At 39.5% G+C, this 24,940-nt stretch overlaps 1 protein-coding gene across 5 annotated transcripts in view; it reads left to right on the top strand.

The window, feature by feature from the left end:
• The window catches only part of TMEM108 (transmembrane protein 108), a 161,977-nt gene that overhangs the window by 23,152 nt on the left and 113,885 nt on the right, over window positions 1-24,940 (top strand). The window contains exon 1 of one of the 5 annotated variants that reach the window (XM_032106622.1): window positions 9,943-10,196. The exons of the other annotated variants lie outside the window; for them this stretch is intronic. The gene's annotated coding sequence lies outside the window, so the exon portion shown is untranslated. Of the gene's footprint in view, window positions 1-9,942; window positions 10,197-24,940 lie in introns of those variants that run through there. 5 annotated transcript variants of the gene reach the window in all.

Here is a 24,940-nt window from a genome sequence, read left to right as displayed (position 1 = left end):
CATTAATGTTACTGCATTTTATAATTGGTACTTTATAATTTAAGTGGATAATCAGCTAAGACATAAATGCAGCTTACCAGGAAACAATTGAGAATTTAGGATCATAAGGCTGATTAGACACTGTGTTATGCCAGTCTCATGCTAAGATAATTCTACTGAGTTGAAGTTGTACAAATAATGCTGTAAGATGCACAGTGGTCAGGCAGGCCCCCTTCACATATGCTTGACTGCTTATCTTTGAGCAGACACTGAAAGGTCTGAAAGGTAGCAAGCTCTTGTTACTGAGAAAGATTATATGCTCCTCAAGTCTAGGACCATAGACATTTCCTGTGATCTTTGGTACTTCTTTCATAGAGAAGTTTGAAAAACATCTCAAAGCAGTCATCATTTCAAATTCTTGTCTCCTGTTATCTAGGCTCTTTATTTTAGTTTAAAACATTAAGGGAGAAGTATCTTGTCCAGCATTACATAAGCCTGGTGGCTTCTAGCATTCATTGGGAATGCTCGTGTGCTGCTAAAGCATGTGTTAGTGCTCTGTGGAGGAGGGAACTGGGTGCGTTTTTCTGGTGGACAAGCACAAGAGTAGCAGCACACAATTCGTACAGGCTCTTAAATTAGGGCCCAAGTAGTGGCCCAAGAGTGGCCATGTGGTCCGCTCGAGCTGTTAGGTAAAGGTGAACAAAGAAAGCTTTATATTATCTTTGGTACAAGGCTTCATGAGAACCAGTTTAGTCTATGTCACAAAAGATAACAGCCTTATTGTCTGGTCTCAAAGGGAGGCGGTGCAGAGCCTGGTGTGGAAGATGTTGTTGCTGGATGTAGTAGCACAGGAAGGAGACCACTCACTCTTTTGTCCCAAGGGCTCATTCTGGCCCTGTTTCCCATGGTATGGGGATGGAGAGCAAATGGAGAGAGTTCAGTGATGATAATTACAAGTTGTTTTTTTTCCTACAGTGTGCTTCCCTGATACCAGGAAGTACTTTTACTGAGAGGATTAACCTGTCAGTATTTTGTGCTGCTCTGGGACTCGCATAACCTGAATCATTTGGATCTGTTTCTCAGATTCCTCTGGACTTACTAGGCTCATGAAATCTATGCACTCTGATGAGCAGTTAATGCTCTCTCCAAAAGTGCTGGCTAATCCCCGAGTGCCTGTTTGGCACGCCCCTGACAACTTCGATGTCGCAGGAGCAGCAGCTGGAGCTGTGTGTTCAGTGGCCATGTGATGGTTGGTTGGGGTGTGTCAGACATATGCTGCGTGTTCAGGCCTATTTAAAGGATTAATTTACATGAGCCATGCAACTGTATGGAAACTAGTGGTCTTCAGTCTGTGCTCATTACTCTGCCATTCTTGAGCACAACAAACTATTCATCTTATTCCCAGTTTATTTTTCCTCCCAAAAATTCACCAAGGGAAAAAAAACTCCCATGAAAATAACAGAACAGCCTCCATGAGTGGTTGGAAGGGAAAGAATAAATTAATTTCCTTTGCTTTCCTGCTCTAGGCTCAGTCTGGCTGAAACCAGCTGCCCAGTCTGTCTGGTTCATAGCTCTGAGTGAGCCACTGTACCCAGGAAAGACACTGGAGTAGGTGGGCGGGGAGCTTTTCTGAGATCATTAAGGTAGAGGGGAAAGAAAATTACTGTTTAGGAAAACAGCTCCCAGTGAAATGATTGCTTTTTAAAGCAATTTAGTGGAATGACTGCTCTTTGAGGTAATATTCCCAAATTTCTTCTTTAGTTACTGACTATATATCGGGTTATTCTTTTAGGTCTTTACAACAGACTTTCTGTTTCTTAATGGAACTTTTTTGTTTCCTGTACAATAAGGGTCATTTTACTCTGTCTTCTAAGCACAGGAAGCTTCACTTTTTTTGTTTTTCTTTGAACTTAATAGGTTTACTTTGTTGTTCTTAGGCTGAGAATTTTTTAATTATTACTTTGTTTGTAGAAGTATGGCAAAAGTCCTGAAAACTGTTGTCCAAAAGGAACTAGCCCCTGTTTGAATTTTTGCTTTGATGCCAAAGGAATTTCTGTGAAGGAAGGGAAAATTCTGATCTCTTTGTCACTGAGAGCATATCTGAACTGATTTGAGTGGTATCTGGTAAAATTGGCATCATCCATAACTACTGGAAAAAGACACATTACATTATTGTCTTACTTCTTAATAACAGTACAGTACCATTTCCATCAAGGTTAGGCAGTTTTGAAGTTTGCTAATAAATATCTAATTGCAGCTGTGCCAGTGGATCAGCATGGCTCTGAGTCAGGAAGGCTGAGATACTGATTTCTGTTCAGTCTTTGAGGAGCCAACTGTCCCTTGACCTGTCCTTCTATCAAGCTGCTGTTGCCGAGCTATACATTAACTTTCTAAGAGCCGACTTTTTCCTTTTCCCCCACAAATTTCTGGACTGCTTGTTTTATTTGTTTATGCATTTATTTATTCATTTATCATACATCTAGCAAGATGAATCTGTATGAAGAGCTGACTGTAATTCAGCCGTATCATCACAGAGGATTTTTCCAAGGAGAATTGGAAAATCCCACTATGAGAGTCACAGCCCAGCTGCACATATTAAAACTTATTGCAGCTCTGAACAACTCAATTGTACAATTTAAATAATGAAGTGGATCTCAAATGCTTTTATTGCAACCAAACAAATAGACACACGATGAATGCGGCCCTGCCACTGTTGACCGACATAAAACATTAGGAAATGTCATATTTCATGGTGCAGTTAAATACCCATCTCAGCATGGATGTCATATTTATATTGTAACAGTGCTTTATGATGGCCATGATTTTTACTGATGACCCTTGCTACCCATATAAAACATGTTTTCTTCCAGCAACTGCGTTATCAAACTGACATCACCCCTCTTTGTCCTCCTTTCCTATTCCACATCCACAGCAACTTTTCACAGCAGATGGATTCCAGCATTTCACCTGTTTAGCTGCTTTAAAAAAAAAATCATCCATAGATTAAAACGACAAGATGAAATTATAACATTTCTTAGAGTTCCCCTCTCGAAAGTGTATGTGGCACAGAACTTTATGGGAAGGAAATGTCATATTCAAATCTTACATAGCAAGAAAATCTAATCCATCTCCTGCTAAGGATGCTGATTTGTGGGGTTTGGGAATGATCTCAGCTTTGATAATGAACGGAATACAAATCACTTGAAAAATATGGCCATTTGCCTTGATCTTTCAGAGAAATTATACTAAACTTACGGTGAAATAGCCATTTCCAATATGGTCAGCCAAAGACAGTATTAAAGGAAGGAAGTTTGTTAAAGTTCAGAGAAGCTAAATGAATTCTTTCAAACAGTCAGTAAGAATAGGGGGGAGTTTTTAATTATTTTGGCACTTTTTACATCCTTATTCTTGCAAAGCTGGAAATTCTGTGTGAATAGCGTCCCTCTGGGAAAAAAGTAGTATTTTATTTGCAGCCTGTCAAGAATAGAGATATCTGAAAGCTGGTTAAAGTGAAAACCAAAGAAAATTGTTTGGATTGGGCTGCTGCCTGAAAAAGCTTGCTCTGAATGCTGGCCTATGTATTACTTAATGCTAAAAATGCCCTCATTGTTCAAGCTGTCTTAGCTAGTGGATTGAATTTATTTAGGAATGTCAGCTGAAGGTGCATTCTATGTTGGGATGGGAAGTTATTTGTATGTTTTGTGGAAAGAAACCTGATATTTTTAGGAAAATTAGTTATAAATGCCAGGTACACTTGTGGCTGAAATTTTGGTCTGGTAACCTACTGAATTTACAGTCAGAATTTGGTTTTAGGTGGGATGCAAAATAGAGCAGGCTAGATAATCTTTCTAGCTAGATGGGTGAGCACTTTTTCTAGGAATAAACAACAGACTGATTTTTTCCTTTTCAAAGTAGTTAATGTTCTTCAAGGACTCTTCCTCAACCTTTACAAGCAGAGCATAAACAGTGAGGGATCAATCTTCAGTGCATCAGTTTCACATCAGCCTGCAAGAAGCATTTTACCTCTAAATGGTGCTGAGCCCTCACTGTACAGTGAGGCGTTGCCTGCACACATGCAGCAGTTCTACTTCTTTCTAGTTGTGTTGGACACAGTGCACTTTGGAAGGTTTAATCTACAGGGCACATCTTGCACAGTTGGTGTGGGCAGCTACAGTTGTCAAATGCATTTTTGTGGTGAGGTAGTCCTCTGACCAGGGCTGTTTAGTGTCCAGAAATTCCAGACAAACAGTTGAATCTTTTTTCTTTTCCTTGTCTGTAAAATTCCTCAAGCAGTAAAAAAAAAGATGTGAAGACGAAAACAGGGTAGTGTTAATCACAGTTATCTGTTGTAATAGGTTTGGAATTCAAAGAAAGGCTGATAATCTTGAGGCTTCTGATGTCCTTTACTGCAAAAAAATTGCTCAGTCACAGTGGCTGCAGGCCCTGTCCCTTTGCTTGTCCTTCTGCATGGGCTTATGCCACTCATAAATAGGATCCTACTCTCCCGTGCTGAGTTCTGTGCAAGCTTGGTGAGGGTTCACTTGGAAAACTGAAGATAAAAAAGCAGATGTAGAAAATAGAATTATGTGTTCTCACCTGTTTTGTCTGAGGTAAAGCAAGTTGTTTACTGACCTTTTCTTGCTTTAATGATCTCCGTGTTCCATCTCTTATTCCAGGAAGCTTTGCTTATCTGCTGGTACCTGTGACTAGAGAGCATTAATTTGGACACCTGGATGACAAAGAATTGTTTATTTACACTTAAGCAGCTGCAGTGTTGTAGTGCATCCTTTGAGGATAAGAGCACATGATGGACGCTAATTGGAAGACTTTAAAAGCTGAGCAGTATCTGCCTTGAATTATAACCTTGTGCTGTGCTCTGCACAAGATCTGTAAGATCAAGGCAGAAAGTCTCACTGAGAACTAGTACAGAGTTTCAGAGATTGCAAAAAAAAGCATTGGCAGTCCTCGAAATGCCTCAGTGAGGGGTGAGTGGTAGACATACCTCTCAATTGCATTGACCTGAAGAAGAGGAAAAAATTTTGATGTGCTGTTGGAAATTCTAAGCTGTGTTGTGTTAGTTCTGCATGAATTGTAGATCTCTGTTAATTTAAGAGAGGGCTAAGCTTCAGGACCTGAACAGGCTGATTTTTCATGTGCAGAGTTCTGCAAAGACTGCTTTGTAGATTGTTTTTTTAGGTATCTGTGAGCTTTACAAGCCACTGTACAATGGGCAAAAGGAAAAGTATATAACCCCAGAAGTACAGACAGTGAAAACTATTATCTCACCAGGAAGTATAAAAAGGGAACATCATTGAGGCAAGCAGCTGGGTGAAAAACTTTGTCAAATGGTAACTTTCCCTCTTTGGAGCTTTTCTGGATTTGCAAGGCATTGAGTAGAGTATCAGCTGGGGCATAAAGCACCAGTTTTAGTGGGACATTTGTGGCAGCAACGACCATCACATGAGAGGAGACAGAGGGAAGGCAGCAGCCCGATGGAGATTTACCTTGTCATTCACCTAAGAATGCAGCATCTGAGAAAGGGGAACTAGAAGAAAAGCCAGTTGTATATTACAAGGTGTGCTGTTGTTGTAAGGTGTAGTGCAATGATGTTTGCCATTATCCTTTGCAGTACTGCCTGGCAGCCAGGCTGCTCTCTGGAGCAGTATGTTGATTCGCAACAGAGAAAGGCTTGCGGTGTCTTGGTCACTTTGGGTAGTTTCTGTAGTAGACACCAGTTCAGTGACAAGATCCTGTGGTTTTTGTGTGTCCCCTAGAAAGGAGTCATTGCCCCTGCCCACCATTTCCTTTGTAGATGTGCAGCAGCCTGTGATGAAACATAAATTTAGACTATTGTCATGTGCCAAAAACCTGTTCAATGTTTTCATAATGCACCTAGAGTGATTTTAGGCATGTGTTTCTTTTCTTTAACTTGCTTGCTAGTCATGTTTATGACTTCAAGAGCACATCATTCAGGGTACCGTTTGGCCATCCTTGTGAAACCCCTTTTCAATTGTGTTGTTGGTTTATGTCTGAAGATGGAAAGCTTTTTAGTATTAGTCCTTCACAGAGGCACTTCAGTTAATACTTGGTATACAAAGTACAAGACTAGATATAATGAAAGAGCTGTTTGCTTGATTTCTTGATCCATGTTATTTGGGTGCAGTGATTTTTACATGGATGCAGCTAGTGGTGGTTTCCCATGTAGACAGGCTTTTAGCAGGGGGTATTCCCTGACAGGCCTGTTTTGGGGATTTGTTATATGCATCTCTTATCATATAGGGAAAATGGTATTTTTAAAAATAACTTCTACATGATAGCTTTACTAACCCGGGTATCTGAAATGCAGATTTTACTTTTGTGGAGATTTGAGGATTAGAGGCTCACGGGTTCCTGTACAACAGAAAGCCCTTCATTACTATGTGTGTCTCATCTTGGTATGAAATGTTGACCTAAAGCCTTGCTTGTGTTTCTCTTTGTATATCCTGGCAGCCGAGTGGCTGGTGTTTCTGCTGCAGGAGTTACAAAAGCTTCCAATTACCATCTGTCATGTCATACTTACAATTTTCAAGATCCAACCATGGCTCTCCTGGTGCGATTGACTTCGAATCATGATTGACGTTAACAGCTATTTTTAAAAGTCAGAAACTAGGCTTTATTTCTGACAAGGGGAGCATGTTTGATATTGAACTCATTGCAATAATATAGTTGAGTCCAGGGGTCCTGCAGTGACATTTATGACAGCTTTCTTTCACGTGCACATGTACCGCTATGTCCTAGTTGTGTAGGGCCTGCTCCAATGCTTTGAATTTAATTCCGTGTTTGGGGGGCCCGAAGAAGGAAGAAGAAGGGAAGAGTGACCTAACAGAGACTGTGAACACCCCATTGAGAGAGTTGTCCTATTACTGAGTGGAGGAACATAAAATGTAGCTCTTGCACATTGACTTCAGACATATTTTTGTTTGCAGAGATGCATATACCTTTTTTTAAGCTGTGGCATGCTGGCAGTAGAATGCACAGGGAGTTGATATGTTTTCTGCCTATTGAAAATGTCAAAAAATGCTCTGCAAGGGTAGTAAATAGTCTTTGGAACAGGCTCATTATATGCTTGAGGAAAGCAGACTCTTAATTAGCTTTACTTTTGTCGTTCATACCTGATTGCTTTTTATTTTGTATACAATAAGTAGTTATGAGAGATGCAGGCAAAAAGTTTTGATAGTTTTGATTCAACTTTGAAGCCAAGCCAGAAATAAAATGGTTTTGCCAAAAAGTAAAAAAAAAAAAAAAAAAAAAAATGCAAACAGACTTGTGTGAACTAAGTTGGCAAAAGTAAATACTACAGTAGCTTTAGTTGCATTGATTACAAGAAAAAGAAGAGACAGCTGCGAATGAAGTCCAAAGGACAGCAGCTGTGGCCTGAAAAATCAATATATTAGAATAAATTGTGGAAAACACTGGCTGTAGTTGAAAAGCATGTTCTGTAGAGAAAATCTTTAGAAGTAGTTATTGTACGTCAGAACTTTGCCCTTGTATTCAGTGGTTTTTCTGCTTCTGTATATTTTTAATAATTTGTGAATGAACTAAAATGAAATTTTGAAGGTTTTTTTTCTTTTTTGTGGCATACTTCTAGACTTTTCAGTACTCAAAACACTTTAAGTGACAACACAGTAGCATTTAAGTCTGCCACCAAAATTAGCGCTATAATTTCTGTGCAATGTTAAGGTGTTTTTGATGATTATGAGCCTGTTTCTGTCCTGTATAATAAAGTTTTTAAAGGGTTTCCTTCCAACTCTCTGCCTCATTTTTCGTGTTGTGAGTTTGAAGGGCTGGGCTGGCACCAAATTAAACAGATCTCTCATCTCTGCTCCCTCTGTCTCCGTGAGACATGGAATAAGTAATAATAAACAGTAAAGACTAGATGAGCTTAGAAAATCTGCATAAATAAAAAATGGGATAAAAATCAAGTTTGTACAGAGTCGGGGGCAATTTTGATTTTAGGCCAAGTGTCATAATTTTTAGAGAAACACCTTACAAATATGTAAGTTTATGTAATAATTTGTGAAAACAGCAAGCCATGAAAGGCAGGGTTCTTATAGGACTACATTGCAACATGATATGTGAGTAGAATTAATTATATCTAACTGTATCCAATGAAACTTCTAAAGTAAGGCAAAACTTTAAACAGGCATTTGTCATTACTTCCCTCTGTCAGAAGGTGGGACAGAATATATTTATCCTGCAGTCCCTGGGAGGACCACTAGTGTTTGGCTGCCAAACACTAAAGGTTTTCTAGCAAAATTATGTTCATGGCTGCAAGAAGACAAACTCACATTTGAACAAGTATGTTGGATTATGGTGCCTACAAGCAGATAGCAGTGCTTAGGATGCACAGCCAAGTGTTTGCATGTGTATGTACAAGACATTTATATTCTTGTAAGCAGTGCATGAACACTTTTGTAGGTAGTTATTAGACATTCTTGTGAAAACTTGATCTTTCAGTTGATAGCCTAATGGACTGATGCCGTATTTTAATTTTCATTAAAACACATATACTTGAATTGATTTTGTGTGAATGTCACTGAAGAAAGAATGTACCTCGTGTGCAGGCCTATTAAATTTTGTCTTTCATATCTTTTTCTAGTCTGTGCTTTAAAAAAAAAAAAAAAAGAAAAATTGTAACAATTAGAGTGTTTCTTGGCATGAACTTGGAATGTCTTCTGAAGCAAACTTCCTTTTTTGAGCTGACTTAGCAAAGTCTGCTCTGTAACATTCATGCTCTGAATGCAAGTTTGAAATGCAAAGAAGGTGTCTGTTTTAATACCACCGGCCAGGAGCAGTGAAAGGAGTGCAATTCTTCTTACCTTCGACATAATTCAGTGCTCCCAGTTCTTGGGAAGGGACTATTGAAAGAAGAGTCCTCAGTTTGGAAACAGCTAGTGATTTGTCTTTGATTTCAGGTCCTTGACCAGGTGAGATGCCTGACCAGGATGTAATGAGAGGATCATATTCTGAAGTAAAAAAACCCCCTAAGTAGAAATAGCTGAGGCAAACAATTTTCAGTATTTCTGTATATAACAGAGGATATTTTTTTCAAGTGCATGAGTGGATGTTTTCTGTGAAATTTGTAATGACCGTTATGTTCTTTTTGATTCTCATACATATTAAAAAGCTGAGACATGAGATATACAGTAAGGCAGATAAATTTGATCAAAGTTGGTTTTCTTTTATTTGAAAAAAACCCCAAAAATGAAGAGATATGAGACTTAGTACTACCCTCAATACTTGTGAGGTGTGCTAAGGAAGGCTTGTGTAATTGTTTCCACTGGGAACACAGAATTCCAGTACTAGTTGAATGTTCACTACTCTAGGGCATGCCCATGCCAGTATGAGTAGGCTCATGGAGGCTGCACTGTGGTCCTGGGGCTCACAGTCTACAGATGCCCAGGTATCACTGAGCTACTTCCTGAATGTTCTACAACACAGAGCAAAGTAAAGTGAGTTTACTTCAGGAGGTTTAAAATTGATTGAAACCCAGGCTCACCTCCATTGGAAAACACCGAGGGGAGGTCTGCAAATGGAGAACAATTGAAAATAACTAGGCTACACAATTACTTATGTGTGGTTATTACAGGAAGCTAATCTAACTGCACATAAAAGCTCTCAGTGTGGGTTGCTTTGACATTTGGTGTCCTGTATATACTGGAAAAGAAATTGCTGTTCTTTTGATTTCTTCAGATGAAGTACATTTAAGTGTTAAAGAACGCTTGTCCCATCTGGTGGGACAAAAACCCCAGATTGTTCATGAGAACTCTCACAAGTGTCTGGTCTGTTTTGAGCTATTTTAGCCAACAGACAGAATGCTTTTATGGTCAGCCATCAACTAACAAGATTTTAAAATCAATTGTTTAGATATCAAATGCTACCTTGGCACAACTGTTACCTTCTAGCAATGACTTTTTAAGTAGATTGTACTCCAGAGAGAAAGAAAAGTGTCTCTTGGCTGTTTGTGTGATTTATGCTTCAAGTGATGTGCATATCTTGAACAATAATATTTGCATACTCAATTCTATTTACAAGTGAAGCACTTTTTTTTTTTCTTTTAATTTCTAGTTAGTTTTGCTTCCATGATGGGTGGCATGGTTAAGATAGACCAAGTTTTAATGGATGGGACTAGTTGCTACAATATGGATGCTTTCTTGAGCAGACTTTATGCAGTTGAGGTGAGTTTTATGCATAAGTTATTATCAACTTTAGATATTACATGCTTACTTTTGTCTAGAGATTGAGGTGATCACATGTATAGATATTTGTAGATTGTTTCCATAAGTGAATGTTTAGTTCTAAACTGTAAGGCTAGACTAGAAATTAATAGCCTAGAATTTTAAGGAGATTCCAGTATGCTGAACAATCTATTGCTTTAACTTGGCTTCAATGTATTTGAGGTACCTCTTGTAATTTTTTAGCACATGCATATTGATGTTCTGGGCTGAGTTTTTTAATTGGATTATTTTTTGAATCCGAATTAAGAGCATTTGTGAGCTCTGTCTTAATTTCCTTTTAAAGAAGTAGGTTTTTATAATCTCAAGGGATGCTAGTCCTGTAAACTCAGTACCTTGCATATGTGAACACCGCAGAGTACTACAAGGAGTTTTGCAAGTTCTTGTTCAGCAACCTTTTGCTAGAGAAAGGGCTTGTGGTGAGGGAGGGGACTTTGTAATTACTACAGACCTCTCTCTTAATCATCCATATGGTTATGTCTTACTTTGCTCACTGAAGATCATTTTCTTAGCCTTGGTCAGGATGGACAAAGCATTGTCTGCAACATCTCTTCCTTTTGCATGCATTCTTCTAATGTCGAAAGATAGTATTGTTCTGAGGATATGAGACAGCAGAGGATTCCAAACATATCCTTGTAAAATGAAGTCTTCCATTTCTAATTGTCACTGAAGACTTGGATGAGAGAGGAGTGCTCTAAAAATAACTGTTCCAGGAGCAGTACCTTCTACTACTTAATACCTGACCAAATACAAAGTCACAGAATCATATAAATTGGTGATAAGCAGGGATCTCTGAAGGTCACTTGGTCCAGCCTCCAGCTCAATGGGGGCTACTGCCAGGAGTAGATTAGGTGAAGTGTGGCTTTGCCTTGCTGAGTCTTGCAAACCTCCAAAGGAGGTTTCACAACCTCTTTGAGCAAAGTAGCACTCCAGCATGATCATTTTGCTCTTGGGCAGGAGGTTCAGCTAGTAATCAGCTGGTGTTTCATAAGCACACAGTTCTAGGTGGAACAAGGAGGAATTAATCTCTCAAACTGTAAGACCTACACTGTAAATCAAAACACTCTACATAAGTAGGTTTGCTGAAGAAAGCATGAAGGGGAAATTCTGTGCTGGTTTCCTTTAATCATTTCAAAGCACAACAGAGGAATTTGAAAATCAGTTATACAGACATGACTGCAAGCCAACACATCTCTTTTGGAAACAGCAGAATTGCTACTCCTCATTTTGCTGATCATGTCATGAGGAATCTGAAGCAGCAATCTGAACAAACTGCAGCTTAGGCAATGCTTTATCAGCAAAACAGTTATGGATTTTTGGTTAGCAGCATATCGACCATGTATTTCAGTGTATTTGGCAGTTTTATCCTTTAATCTGCTTGTAAACCCTTTTCACTGGCTTGTAAGATAGGCTTTCTCAAAATATGTAAACTGCAGAGGTGATTTTGTGTAATATTACACTGAGGTGAGCATCTCTCGTGGTTAATATGATGCCATTTTTTCATATTTGGACTATGGGAAAAGTTTGATAAGAATGTAGTTATTGATTTCAGTAAAAAAGGGCAAGAACAGAGTAGGTCAAGCTGGATACAAGTAGATAACCACAGTAGGGGGTTTCAAAATACTTTTGAAAGTTGGAATGAACCCAGTGAAGTCTGCATTGGGGCAGTGAAATGTACTGAACACTATTGCTTTCAGAAGTAATACCTGATTTCTGCTGGAAATAAGACCAAGTACATGGGAATAACAGTGATAGAGCTCCTTTGAGATACTCTTGGTTTTGCTGTGCGTAGAAACTCTTCAAGATTCTTTCAAACTATTTTCCACTGGAAATTTAGTGTGCATTTTGCAAGAAAATTTGCCTATGTCCTTGAGTTTCAAGAACAAGCAATTGGTTTAAGTTGCAACTCCTGCATGATGGAATACACCTGAAAATTTGCAATATTTGTTCCAACAATCCAGCAAGATTCAATATCTAGTTGTCAGGAATTCACCTGCCTTAGAGATGAGTGCCTGAGGGCAGGTTTTGCAGGTGCGACTTCGCTGCTGAGCCCTGCTGCCTAGGTCTGCTTATCTAGACATGGACTTCTTGCTGCAGTTGAGTATGCAGGCTGCCATGGGCATTAAGCAGTTCAAATTGCGTTCTCACATTTTAATAACAGCAAGTTCCTGCCCTTCCGGGGCTGGATGATAATAAAATTACTGTGTGGAGATGGAGGGAGGACAAATGAAAAAGCTGAAAAGCTACATGTGACAAGCAATATGGAGGAATAAAACATTTCCAGGGCTTTCATTTGTGCTGCATTATGGGAAATGGATGAGAAATGGTTTTTTTGTTCAGTCAAGATTTTGTTATGAGGCAGCTAGGTCACCAAGGTTGACTTAGAGTGAAAACAGGGGAATATTGACGACCCCTCATTGCTAGCCAAAAGCAGGGGAGAGGAAACAGCAGTTCATTTAAAACTGAGAAGCGTAAAATGTCACAGAGCACAAGCTTTCTGTTTCATGAGAAAACCTAGGTAGAGGACTTCTTGTTCTCACTGTGAGTAGGCATCAGACTTGATTGTACGTACAGTCATAGATGTGCCAGGTAAAAACTGTCCCATTAGCCATGGCCTTCCCTTGCAATCCATGCCAGCTTAGTAGTACTTGCATCCACTTATTGCATTGAAAAATAATGACTGAGAAGTTTATGTTTCTTTCCATCTCTTTTTCCTCCCTCTAATAGATTAAACATTTTCTGTCTCTGTAAGAAATGAATCAATAAAAATGGCTGGAACTCCTTGAAATGTTCATCATGGTTTTTTTTTCAGTTAAAGGGTTTTTTGATGACAGCACTTCAAGTCTATTATGTAGTTAGGAATCCTAACCTTCCCCTAAGGTAGGTAAGTAATATTCTCTCCATTTACAGCTAGTTAAACTGCAGAAAAGCAATAAAGTAGCTTATCAAAAGCAGCGCAGCATCATTTCGTGAGAGGAATCTGGGACTCACAAGTTTCTAATGACACTGGAGTGTATTTTTGAAAGACTGTGCTGCTGGGTCCTGACATAATAATATGCACATAAAATTTGCAGGTAGCCACCCAAGTGAACAAGAATGCTGTTTTTTGTATTTCTTGACTGTTTCCACATGCCAGCCATATGCCACTCATTTAACCAGCACCATTTGCTAGTATTTTTGTTAGCTCAGGTTTTCTGAGTCCTTTGTCATCAATACACTGAGAATGTCCTAAATTGCTAGCAAAAGGGCAAGAGTCAACTTCACTAAGCAACTTCTTGAGGCCTTTTCTTCATTGGGTACAGATCCCTCTGCAGCATGTACCAAAGACTAATTGATTCCTTGGTACTGTAAAACCTACCTGTGATGGAATGGGATGAAATTCTTCAAAGGGTTAAAATAGTAATCTTCTCTCCCTGGTAGGGCTCCTTTTAAGTATGTTTGTTTATACCTTTTCAGATTGTCTCCATTGATCATTTTTCAATGCCTTGTTTTCTTTTCGCTTTTACTGTTTAAAAGTTACTGTGTTTTTTCTGCAAACAAGGAAAAAGAGTTTCTACATAAAGAGCGCTGCGGAATATTACCTCTCTGTGTTCAGAAAAATATGGAAACAAATGCAAACAACTAAGTGTACAAATTTTGAAAAAGAAAAATACTGTGCATATATATAAGCAAATAAATATATCTGCATACATAAGTAAACACACATGCCCATGCATACTTTTCCTAAGTCATTACAGCTGCTCTAGATGCATCTTGTTCACAATTGTATTTATGATATTATCAACTCATGTACATCAACACTTTATTTTTCCTGTATCCGAGAAAAAAAAATGGTTTTAGATGAAGTTGACATTGTATGATAGGTCCAGAAAAGAAGGGGTACTTGTTTTATGGTTGAATGCTGGCATAAGGTCCTTGAAAGCATAAGGTCCTCCTAGCTTGTAGTTTTTCCAATCTCTCTGAGCTGGAGCTGGAGGAATTAAGTCCCTACAGCGCTCTAAAAAGAAAAAGTGGGAGACAGACAGCACAGACCTTGATAAACACATCAGAAGACCTATTGATCCAGAAGTATTAAAATTGCTTGGAGTTTGATATGAGGAAAGCATGCAGTTATTTGTGTAGGTTCTGTTGGACAGCAGCGCAAAGTCAGTTCATGTTTAGGGCCAGATGATGGAAAATAGTATGTGGCCCACATGGACAAGTGCCTTGAACCCTTGATATAATAATGCCTTTTTTCTGGCCAGTGAAGATGGGATAGTTAGAGACATATTGATTCTTGATGCAAGTTTGCTCTTTGCATTAAAAATTGGGCATGGAATGTTGCTGTTGGTCCAGGCAACTCATATCTGACACTGCTAGCTAGCCAAGGCATGCATGAGGTAGCAGAAGGTAAAACTTTTAAACTCCTATCTGCTCAGGACTTCTTTTACACTGACTCAAGAACAGGATAAATTGTACAGGGTTGTAAGTGAAATTCTTCTACCTCTCCCTTCTGGATACAGTCACAGCTTAGTAATCTCTTAGCTGTGTAATACAAGAAAGATTCAACACTGAAACTTAAAAAATCCATACTTCAGTGTTACTCTTGTGGTATCTTCTGCCATCTGACACTGTCTTTGGTGCCTTGTACAGAGAAATTCTGGTCTCATACACAGATCATTTTTTGTTAAGCTGAGCAATCTCTGGAGCAGGAGATGGGAGACTTTAAAAAGCATGTCATGGCTTTGCAAGAGTATGGCTTTGAAATTGGGAGAGAATGTCTGTGGGCTGGCATTTCTCAGCGGAACATTAACAGTTGGTCATGATCTCCCAAATATACCTTGGAGTTTTTTCATCCTGGTACCTAATTTTTGCACCTCTAAAAGATGGCACCCCCAGCCCTTGATATCACATTCGTCTCCTCAGTCTTGACTCTGAGGTAAGACTGCCATCTATTGAATCCTCAACATTATCTCCCCCAAAATTTAGCTTTCTACCTAAATACTGACCAGTTGTAGTCCTGCTTTTTTTTATGGGATCTGATAAGATTGGAGGCCTCCCTGGCATGCCTTCAGGCTAGATCACCTTGCAAGCAGAGATCAAAGTGTCAGAAAGTAGCAGCTGTGCAAGAGCTCTTACCTTGCTGCACTGATTCTTTTTGCACTGAAAGGAGCCATTACAGATGCATCTTTCCAGAACGTGGTTGTCAGATGCATTTTTTGAGGGCTTGTCAACTGCAGTAGGATGCAGCTGTCTTCCATCAAAGAGAATTTCAGGCACTTGAGGATAATAGAAAGAAAGAGATAAGAATAACTTTCAGAAAACACAAAATTGGAACATGATTATAAGAAAAAACCCTTTCCATTCAGCTCATTGATTCCTCTCAATGGTTTTTCTCTGCTTTATATGCAAGAATACTATCAAGTTTAATAAGATTCATACCCTGCACAGTAGTAGCAGAAATTTTTAAAAACACTGGCAGTATGCAATTGTGAAATGCTGCCTTCTCCCTAGACACTACTTCACCTTAATAGTTTGATAATGTGGAAATTCCATAAGCACAACACTTGAAATTTAAAATTTTTTTTTGCTTTTCAAGATGTATTAAGAGCCTGCTCCAAGGCCCATGAAAATCATCTGCTGAATGCAGCGGACTTTTAAATAAGATTCCCTCATTTAAAGAAGAAAACTGACCACAGCCCAAGGTTGTTTGAAGACATGTCTTTTCTGGATGCCAGTGCATTGGGGCTCTAGCAGTTTAGCTAAGCTGACAGGCCTTGAACATTCTTTGTTAACCTCCAGGGACTTCCCTTGCACAGCCAACAAGGGCCTGTGCGGGAGGATGGTGAGGAGGCTGACTGGCTCTAGACACGCAAGGATCACTACCAACCTAGCGCCTGTTGAGTTTTCAGACATTCCTTCTCCAGGCACTGGACAAGTTTAAAAACTTAATTTCACTTGACATATTCTGTGTATCTGTCTAGAGGACCTCTGTAAGGCTTTCCTTCCTTAGCAGTTTTCCCTGGAATATCTCCTCTGTATAATCATTTCCAATGGTATCACCTCTTTCAAGCAAAATCCTAAATACCATGCACTGCAGGATGGAGCTAAGCATCTAAGATGTCTGAGTTTAAGTTGTGAATCCCCAGAATATTAAGGATTCTTATTATTTTATGTTGCCTGCAATGGAAATGTTTGCAGCTATGCCAGCTGAAAAAGAAGGTGAATCACAGGCCCAGTTCTTCTTTGCTCTCCCAGAAACTGATGAGAATTACTGGGAGCACTCAATTCCAAAGTGTGGTATATTCCCCTTCAGTGATAAAGCAGCAAAGCTTTGGATTTAGGAAAGATAATGCTTTCCTATTCAGGCACCATAAATGAGATAACCCATCCCCATCAGAAGGCAATGGAAAAGACAAGGACCAAAGGTTAGCATGAATCTTATGCTAGTTTGTCATTGCCTGGACATTGGAAATCCACTGTGCTGTGCTCATCTTCTACAGCCCAAGGAGCAGAGGCCTCATGTTGTTCTGCATGTAGTAGTCACTTGTGGCCCTTCTCCCAAGGCTGTATGAGCAGTGAACTCCTAAGGGAGCCAGAATTGCTCGGCCATTGTAAAGTGCAGTATAAAAAATGGAAATGTCCTCATCCCTTAGGGAGATAAATTGGACGGACACAGAAATGAGAACAAAAGGTTTTGGAGTGGATTGAGCAAATAATACATTTTACCACAAAGAGGATCAGCTCATATTGGGTGAACATATTGCTCAAGAAGGTACGTTAAAGCACATAACTATTCACGCATGGACTTGTATGCTCCAGTGTTCTGTCTGTTGGTGGTCTTGTCACCCACTTTTCTCACTTATACACAGGCAAACATGGGCTTCACCCAACCTAATTCTGCACAGTGATCCTGTACAAGGCCTTTCAGCACAATAAAAGTACCTGTGCAACAACCTCTATCTGAACTGCATCTCGCAGGGGCGGGACTGACAGAAAATAACCTCAAAACTGAAACATGATTTTCTTCCTTGCAAAATCTCCATTTTCTCTCAGTCATGCTTGGGGGTTTTCATTCAGACATCAATAAATTCTTCCCTGACTGCCAGGCACCCAGAGAATGATGATGGCCCAAGAGCTCATTGTGTGCTCCAAATGGCAGTATCTTGTCCGTTTCTTGACTTCAAAGTCTAAGGGAGATTTGGTTCCCCTGAGCACATTGGGTAAAAAACTGGGAAGTAGTTGGGCATTTACAAAAATAAATTTCCTCACACTTGGTGTGAAGTATTAGCCAGAAAAACCAACTAATGAGTTAATGTATGTGTTTTATTCCTCCTGAGGCAAATATGAATATGGATCATCATTTGTTTATGCTGGACAAAGAATTTGCATAACTTTAATAGGGCTTTCTATTAGTTTGTGACAAATAACAAAATGACAATATATTCATCGTTCCAAACCCATTAAGCCTGTCAGCTTTGCAAATGATTGATAAAATGCTCTGATTTAGACTCGCACATTTCATGCACATTTTACTACAACCACTGTTTCATGTATGAGGCACAGCATTCTCACCAGTTTCTCATCAGGGATAAGTAATTGGCCAATTAAGTCATTGGCCATGATATCTTGTAGAGTGGAGTTAAATCAGTGATAGTCTATCTCTGAACAATTTGAATCTTAATGTGGGATAAATTAAGCTGCCTCTTTGCAGTTGCCTTCATACGGAATCCTCTGGTTTGAATAATGGAAAAACTGAATTTGTCAGTCAGGTAGGACTTTAGTTCCCTTTATTGTCACAGATTTGTTTCCAAACTGGGTTCCACCTCTACGTTTATTACTGAAAAGAAATTACCAGTTTGGTTGATAGAATAATGCCTCCCTTATTTATGGCTGAAGCCTGACATCTTGGTAGCAGGAAGAATTTTGTCAGGATGAGAACTCCAGGACTTGATTTTGGAGCTTTGACAGATTACTTTCCCCCAGTAATTTTGGCTTCTTAGTGCTAGGAGTTGAACTAATAGTGGCAGTCCAGTAGTGTCTATAGGTTTTGAGCTGTACCAGATCTCCACTGTATCACAGACACTGTATAAACCCATAGTGGGGAAAAGTCCCAATCCTGCAGAGACTGCAGTATAAACAGGCAAGATGATGGGTAACAAAGAGGAAATGGTATCTCTGTTTTTCAGATGGGGTTTCACTATTCACACAGGATAACAGAACAGTAAGGCTGTTTTAAAAAGTGTGGAGAAATAAAGCATTTTGCCAAATGTCAAAAAGAGAATTTTTGTTAGAGTAGGGTATAAGCCGAGGTTTCTTGAGTCCCAATACACTACTCTGATCAAAAGACAATCCTCCTGCTTTGTGATTTCTAAACAAAATTCAAGCATATCTCCCATAGGCTGGAAGCTAAGTAACATTCTTCTAGCAGATGAAGAAAAGCACTGTACCAAGTGGGGAAGGGGCAAAAAGTAAACAGAGATCATAAAAATAAATTAGCTTTTCTTTTTTTCCCCTCTAAATAATTTACAAATATCTTAGCAACACTGCTAAAAATGTAAGAATTGTTTCTGTTTGACTCAGAGCACTGCCTCATGGTTGGAATATCTCGTTTTAGCACTTAGGGTTAATCTGGCTGCTTGGACAAGAAGGAACAAAAGAGGTGAAGTGTGTGTTTAAGCTCCTAGTAACAAAAATTGTGTATGTGACTGAGGTTTGCTGTTTACACTCCTGGATCACTTTTCTGCATTCATGTGCTGGCAGTGGGTGTTCCCTAACTCAGGACTGAATGTTTTTAGCAAAGGCCCTCCCTGAAATATGCAGCAAACTCAAATCCTTATTTTTAAATTGAGCCCAAGCCCAGGTATTTTTCCATAGAGGCAGGGACCTCCAGCAGGGGAGGTACAAAAGCACCGTTAAACCCGTAAGTTCCCTTAAAAAACCAGAATCATAGAATCATTTAGAAGGGAAAAGACCTTTAAGATGCTCAAACCTAACCATAAAAAAAACCAAACCCAAACCTTTTTGGTTTTGAAGAAGCTGATAAAATATAGTTTATCTATTCCTGACTCATCCTTTGGTTATGAGTTAGACAACACATATGCAGAAGCAGTAGCAGGACCACGAAAAGTCCTGACTTGGACTACATTTTCCACTGAATCTGTGGAGCTGCACCCAGTTTCCAGTAGTGAGGAATTTGGTGTGATGTCATGTGGCAGTTCCAGGGGCAGATTGTGGAAAACAGAGAAGCAGGAACTTCTACAAGCATTAGTAAATTTGATTTACAGCCTTGGAAAGAACTTGGATTAATGTAGTGGCAAAACTATACATACTTTAAGCAAAAGAAACATAAACCTGTGTTTCTATAGTTGTAAGTAAGAAAATGTATTGGGTGATATGGTGAAGGGTTTTAAGTATAGTAATGTGATTTTATAGTTTAAGTTAAGAATTTAGATGTTATGATAGAAGAATATGTGTGTACGTGAACTAATAAGTCATTGGTTGTGGAACAGACGCAATGCAGTAAAAAGTACTAAAGGTGACAGGTTTTAAAGTCAAAACAAAGTTTCGTGTTAATTGCTTATTGGACTAAAAAGTTATAAATTACGATGTAAATTATGGTGACTTGTTACTAAATCACGGCCTTTGAGACTGATGCCTTGTTTGTCTTTAAGTAATAAATCGTGATAATCGTGATCATCCCATCTCTTGGATAATAAGGTGCCGACAAAATAACGATAATGACACAGATGAGGAGGGCAGTAATGTTGCCTCTGCTTCGCCAGAAAGATTTCCTGGTGACAAAAGCAAAATGTCAGCCCTGATTGTGGAGTTTTCCCAGCCCAGCATGGAAAAATGAGTCATTGAGCATTTCTTTTTGGTGCTCTGTGAACTTTTTGTAGGTGGATCATGTGTTCATACACTGAGGAAGGAACAGACTTGGCTTTTCACACCACATCAGAAGAGCTTGATTGCTTTTTTGGAGGGAATGTGCCCAGACACCATCAGGGGATAAGTAGTAACCAGCTGGTGAGAGGTATTTAGAACAGAGACACATTTGGCGATTAAGTTTTGACTGTTTCACTGATGGCCTTCAGCCTCCTTTCCTTAATGGGGCAGACTTGGCAGCATGGAGGAGTCGGAACACCTGTCTGTTGGCTTCCCCTGCTCTGGCTTCAACATCGTTTGAAACACTGGACATCTGCTGCTAGACCCTGTCTTTGTGAGCACTTGCATACATTTTCTAATACTTGCATATGAGATAAATGCCAAATTCATCTGGGGCAGGGTGTCAGGAGTCAAAAACTGAAGCTGAACACCTTGGCCTCTGGAGCAATCAGTGAGCTTATTTAAAAAGAGCTGCAGAACAGTAGTGCAGTGGGTCTCAGCTGTGATGCATGGTAGGCTTGTGCAGACTCTGAAAACAAGATGTAAAAAGCACCTGCATTTAATCAGTCTGGGGAGAGTTGTCTCTGAGCTTTATCAGGACTTCTGATCAACTGCTGGTGCCTAACAACAACCAGGGAGGTACTGGGAGTTGTTATTTCACTGGCAAGATATAATGCTGTTGTTAATTTAATGCTCTTTAGATTGTTTAATTTGGAAATTCAGATTTAATCAAATGTCAAACTCACTGTCCAAATTCCTAAATTAAACATGAATTGTTTGGAAGCTTCTCCAGAACTGCTGTTTGTTTCATCAGTCCCAGAGTCACTTTTGTTGGTTGCAGAAGCAACCGTTATGCAACAAGGTAATTTGGCCCCTACTACAGGAGTAGGAATAGCTGTCTTGAGACATTCTGAGCCCATTTTCTCTAAGAACCTGTGATTTTTAATAACATCATCAAAGTCATTTTGGTGGGGGCTGAGCAGGAGTGGAATAAAAACCCACAAAAAAAGGGCAATTCCCATTCTTATTAAGGCACTCATTTGGTCTCTGTATCTTGATGTTTGTCTGCTTAATGACTGTCATCTCCTCGATCCTCCCGAGGGTATTCATGTTTGTCTGCTTTTATAAGGAATGAGTCATCGAGTTTGGGCGTCTTTGTCACATAAAAGCATCTACAAAGGTCTGAATGCTAGGGTTTGTTCTGTTGGTTAAAATCATGCTGTGGGATTCCTCTCTGCAAGCACTGTGCTGCCTAAAGTGGTATGTAATAGCTTTGCAAAAAAGGGGGAAGACCAGACTTGGAATGTAAATATGTATGATTATTTGTTAACAGTTGAAGCTCTGGAGCAACTTTTTGATACTGGAGTTTTTGGTGTAGTGTTGTATATGTCTGAGTGCTACAACACTGCAGTCTGGTTCCTTGTTAACAGCAAGGGCTTGTGTGAGCTGAGTGTTGCTGAAAAGCCTGTCCCACTTCTGCTTGTGAACGGTTCACAACAGATATACAGGTCCATCTGGTTTTTATTGACCTCCTTCCTCACTGGCACTTTGTAACGGCATTGAGGATGAGCTGTGAGACAGTAGCTGTTCTAGATTAGAGTACAAACGCCATGTGTCTCCCCATGTTGTCCTTCTGAAGAGTTGAAGGATTGGAGCAAGGGCTTTGCACAAGCCAGTTATTGCATAAATGCGTGTGCTGTCAGAACAGTTTTCAGGAGAGTGTGGTTTCTGACCTTTTGTAAATCCAGAACAAATGAAACAGTTTTATTTCATACTTTTCTTAAGCTAACTGAAAGCATAATTTAGTCCTTAATGCAGTGTATAAGAAATAAAATGGTCATTAAGTCCCTTAAAATAGTGACATTGTACTCAGTCCAGGAGGACTTACCGAAACGTACTCTGCTCCTCAGCATCACAGACAATGCAAACCCCCCTTGCTCAAAAAATAGTCTTAATCAATACCACTCATATTTGTATATTTGTTGCATTTATGATTGTCTTCCAACTTTTCTTAATATAAGCAGCTGGCTGTAGTTCACTAATTCTGTTCTTGTTGCTACTGGCAGAAAGGCAGTTAAAAATGTGTTGTGTTAGTGCAGAATGGGTTTTCAATATGCACCTAAATTTCGGCCTGACCCATGTACTTTTTTATGCCAAGAACACTGAGACTCGTGTCCCACAGCTGTTCAGAGATTGTCAGTGGTACCAAAAAACTTGCATTCTGGTCAGAGTAAAAAGAGATGAATCTTCACTGCAGTGCTGCAGGAGGTACTGGGGATGCTTCGTTGAGGCAGTTGTAGCATTTGGTATTGATGGGACCCTTGGCCTTGCCAGACCCATCGCAGCTGGAAGTGACTGAAAACTTCTGAGCCTAAACCTGTAAAAGTGTTTTTGTTTGTGTGTAAGGTGGGACTTCCCTCAGTTCAGCTGAGCTGTTGAACATCATCAGAAGCCAGCAAACAGCTGCTGCTTACCTCTTCCTCACTCACTCTGTAGTTTTTGACCTGTAACTTTAATTTTGTTTCAGCCTTATTTTTACTCAAATGCGACTCAGACTTGTCGCTGGCACCTGCAGTATGTGGAGCAGGAAAGAAGGGAAAGTAGGGGGGAGAAAGGGATAGGAAAGGAGCTGGCAGTGTGGTCAAAGCCAGATGGTATATGAATATGTTTGGGGAATGATATCTGGCTTCTGAGAATATTTTATACCCTTGTTATTTAATTTTTTTTAAATGACATAAGAGTCTGCAGTTAATATTGCTTCATCACCAATGTGTAACAGCTAAAATGTGTTCTTCCTAGTGCTGCAGAAAGCTGTGTCCCAACTAAAGTGTGAAGCAACGTGTCAGAAAAGCAAAGTGACATACTGAGTCCTGAGCAAGACTTTTCTTTTTTTGCTGAAGGGTAATGAAATCTGAAAAACATGGAAAGCTGTTTTGGTTTAATAAATCTTGCTTTAGTGCAAGACTGGTAAAGGGCAATATGAGTATGCTGTGAAGTGGACGTACAGAATGGGTAATTTAATTTTGTTGCTGTTGTAATCTGCTGGGCATTTTTCCAAAACAAGAGTAGGGAGTAACTGGCATATTTCATTACAACTGCCCAGATGACTAAGAGGAGATTAAGCCTTTAATTACAAGATGGAGCATCCTGAGCCAGCATTACAGCTTGTGACTGAAGCCACAGTCAGTCCTAGAAAAATCTAGAGGGTCTCAAATAGATGACCTGTATGTACCTGCTAAAGACTTTACATCTTGCCTATTTACGTACTTATTTTATTGAAATTATACAAATATATGTGTAAGAGGATTAATATTTTCCATGAATTGGAAATACTGTCATGCATCTGGTCTCCTAGCCATGTGGTATTGAAACAAACTGACAGCTAGTTCTTTTCCTCTATGTTTGCATATCAGCAACATAATTTTTAAAAGGTGCTAGCCTGTGTGGATAGGACCTTTAAACACCACATTTAAACCCCTTGCCTCCTTTTTGACTTTTCCCTTCAAATTAGCAAGGCTGGTTGCTGTCAGCTGTTGTGAATGGTTAACATTCTTGCTGATCTTACTTGCCATCGGACTGTCAAGAGAGGAGATGACATGCAATACTCATGTAAAAGTGGCAGAGAGAAGATTTTTGGTATTTTTTTTTCCCTTGTTGTAAAATAGTTAAAAAGCCAAATGGAGAGAAGATATCAAGTACCAAGAAGGGCTGTCTTTTGACAATATTTCATCAAACCAGTCTGTATGAAGGAGCTGATTTCTCTTTTACCCAGAACATTTTTACAGAATAATGATCTATCATTTGAATGTTTTGGTTTTTAGGGAACTCCTTCAACTCTATTTGTCTCTGATGGGAGTTGGAAGGGCTCAACTTATTACAGGAAAAGAGCCCTAAAATTATGCCTTTAGGCACAAGACTTGGGCAATTAAATTTGGGACATTTTCAGTAAATTATGCTGGAATAGTAGCTAGAGCAGAGTGAAAAAATTTATTCTGCTAGTTCATATACATATGTTGAAGATTTGGCATGGAAAGCTGTATTGTGCCAGTATTGGATGGTCTGCCAGCAAAATGAATGAGATAAGCATTCAATGCCATAACGCTGGGGTATTGCAAGCAGTACCTGGCTGTGAAGAACTGTCATTCTCTGTCAGCTGCACAAAGCTGCAGGATGTGGGTGATTTTGTTACTCAGATACCTTAAGGCCTGGAGCAGCACCCGACTTTAACAAAGCTCTGGTGGTGTGGATGGTTCTGTTCTCCTGCACCGGGAGCAGGGTGCATTAAAAGCGGCAGTTGAAAACAGCCATCAAGTCAGACCTTTTTTAACACACACTCAGTGTGTTTTCCTCACGTGTCTCACTCTGGTTGGCATGAGGTGGCCTCTTCCTGAGAGAGGTCTCTAAGAAGAAAGCGTAAGTGCAGGGTTTTGAGACATTACAGTATGTTTGTCTGAGACAGCAAGAATGAAGTGGTTGCCGACATGTCAAATGTAGTTGAGTGACTGAAATATGGTGACCATCAGGAAAGACCTAAAAATGAGCACAAAATTCAGCTTTAATGGGATTACTGTGAAAAATGATGTCCTGTGTGTGTGCAGTTTTTGATGTTGCTACTCAGAAATCCTCTGGATGACAAAAAGTGTTATGGAGAAGCTCTAATTTTGCATGGGATAAGTGCACTTTCTCTTTTGAAATACAGCATACGCTGGCAATGGCCTAGTGAGTTGATACTCTTCAGCATCTCAGTTCAGGCAACACTGCTGTTACATCAGTGGGATTTTTCTGCAACTTAATTGTCGCTTAATAAGAGGAGAGGATGT

Source organism: Corvus moneduloides, chromosome 1, assembly GCF_009650955.1.
Source record: "Corvus moneduloides isolate bCorMon1 chromosome 1, bCorMon1.pri, whole genome shotgun sequence".
Classification (NCBI taxonomy): domain Eukaryota; kingdom Metazoa; phylum Chordata; class Aves; order Passeriformes; family Corvidae; genus Corvus; species Corvus moneduloides.
This window is presented reverse-complemented; position numbering and strand designations above follow the sequence as displayed.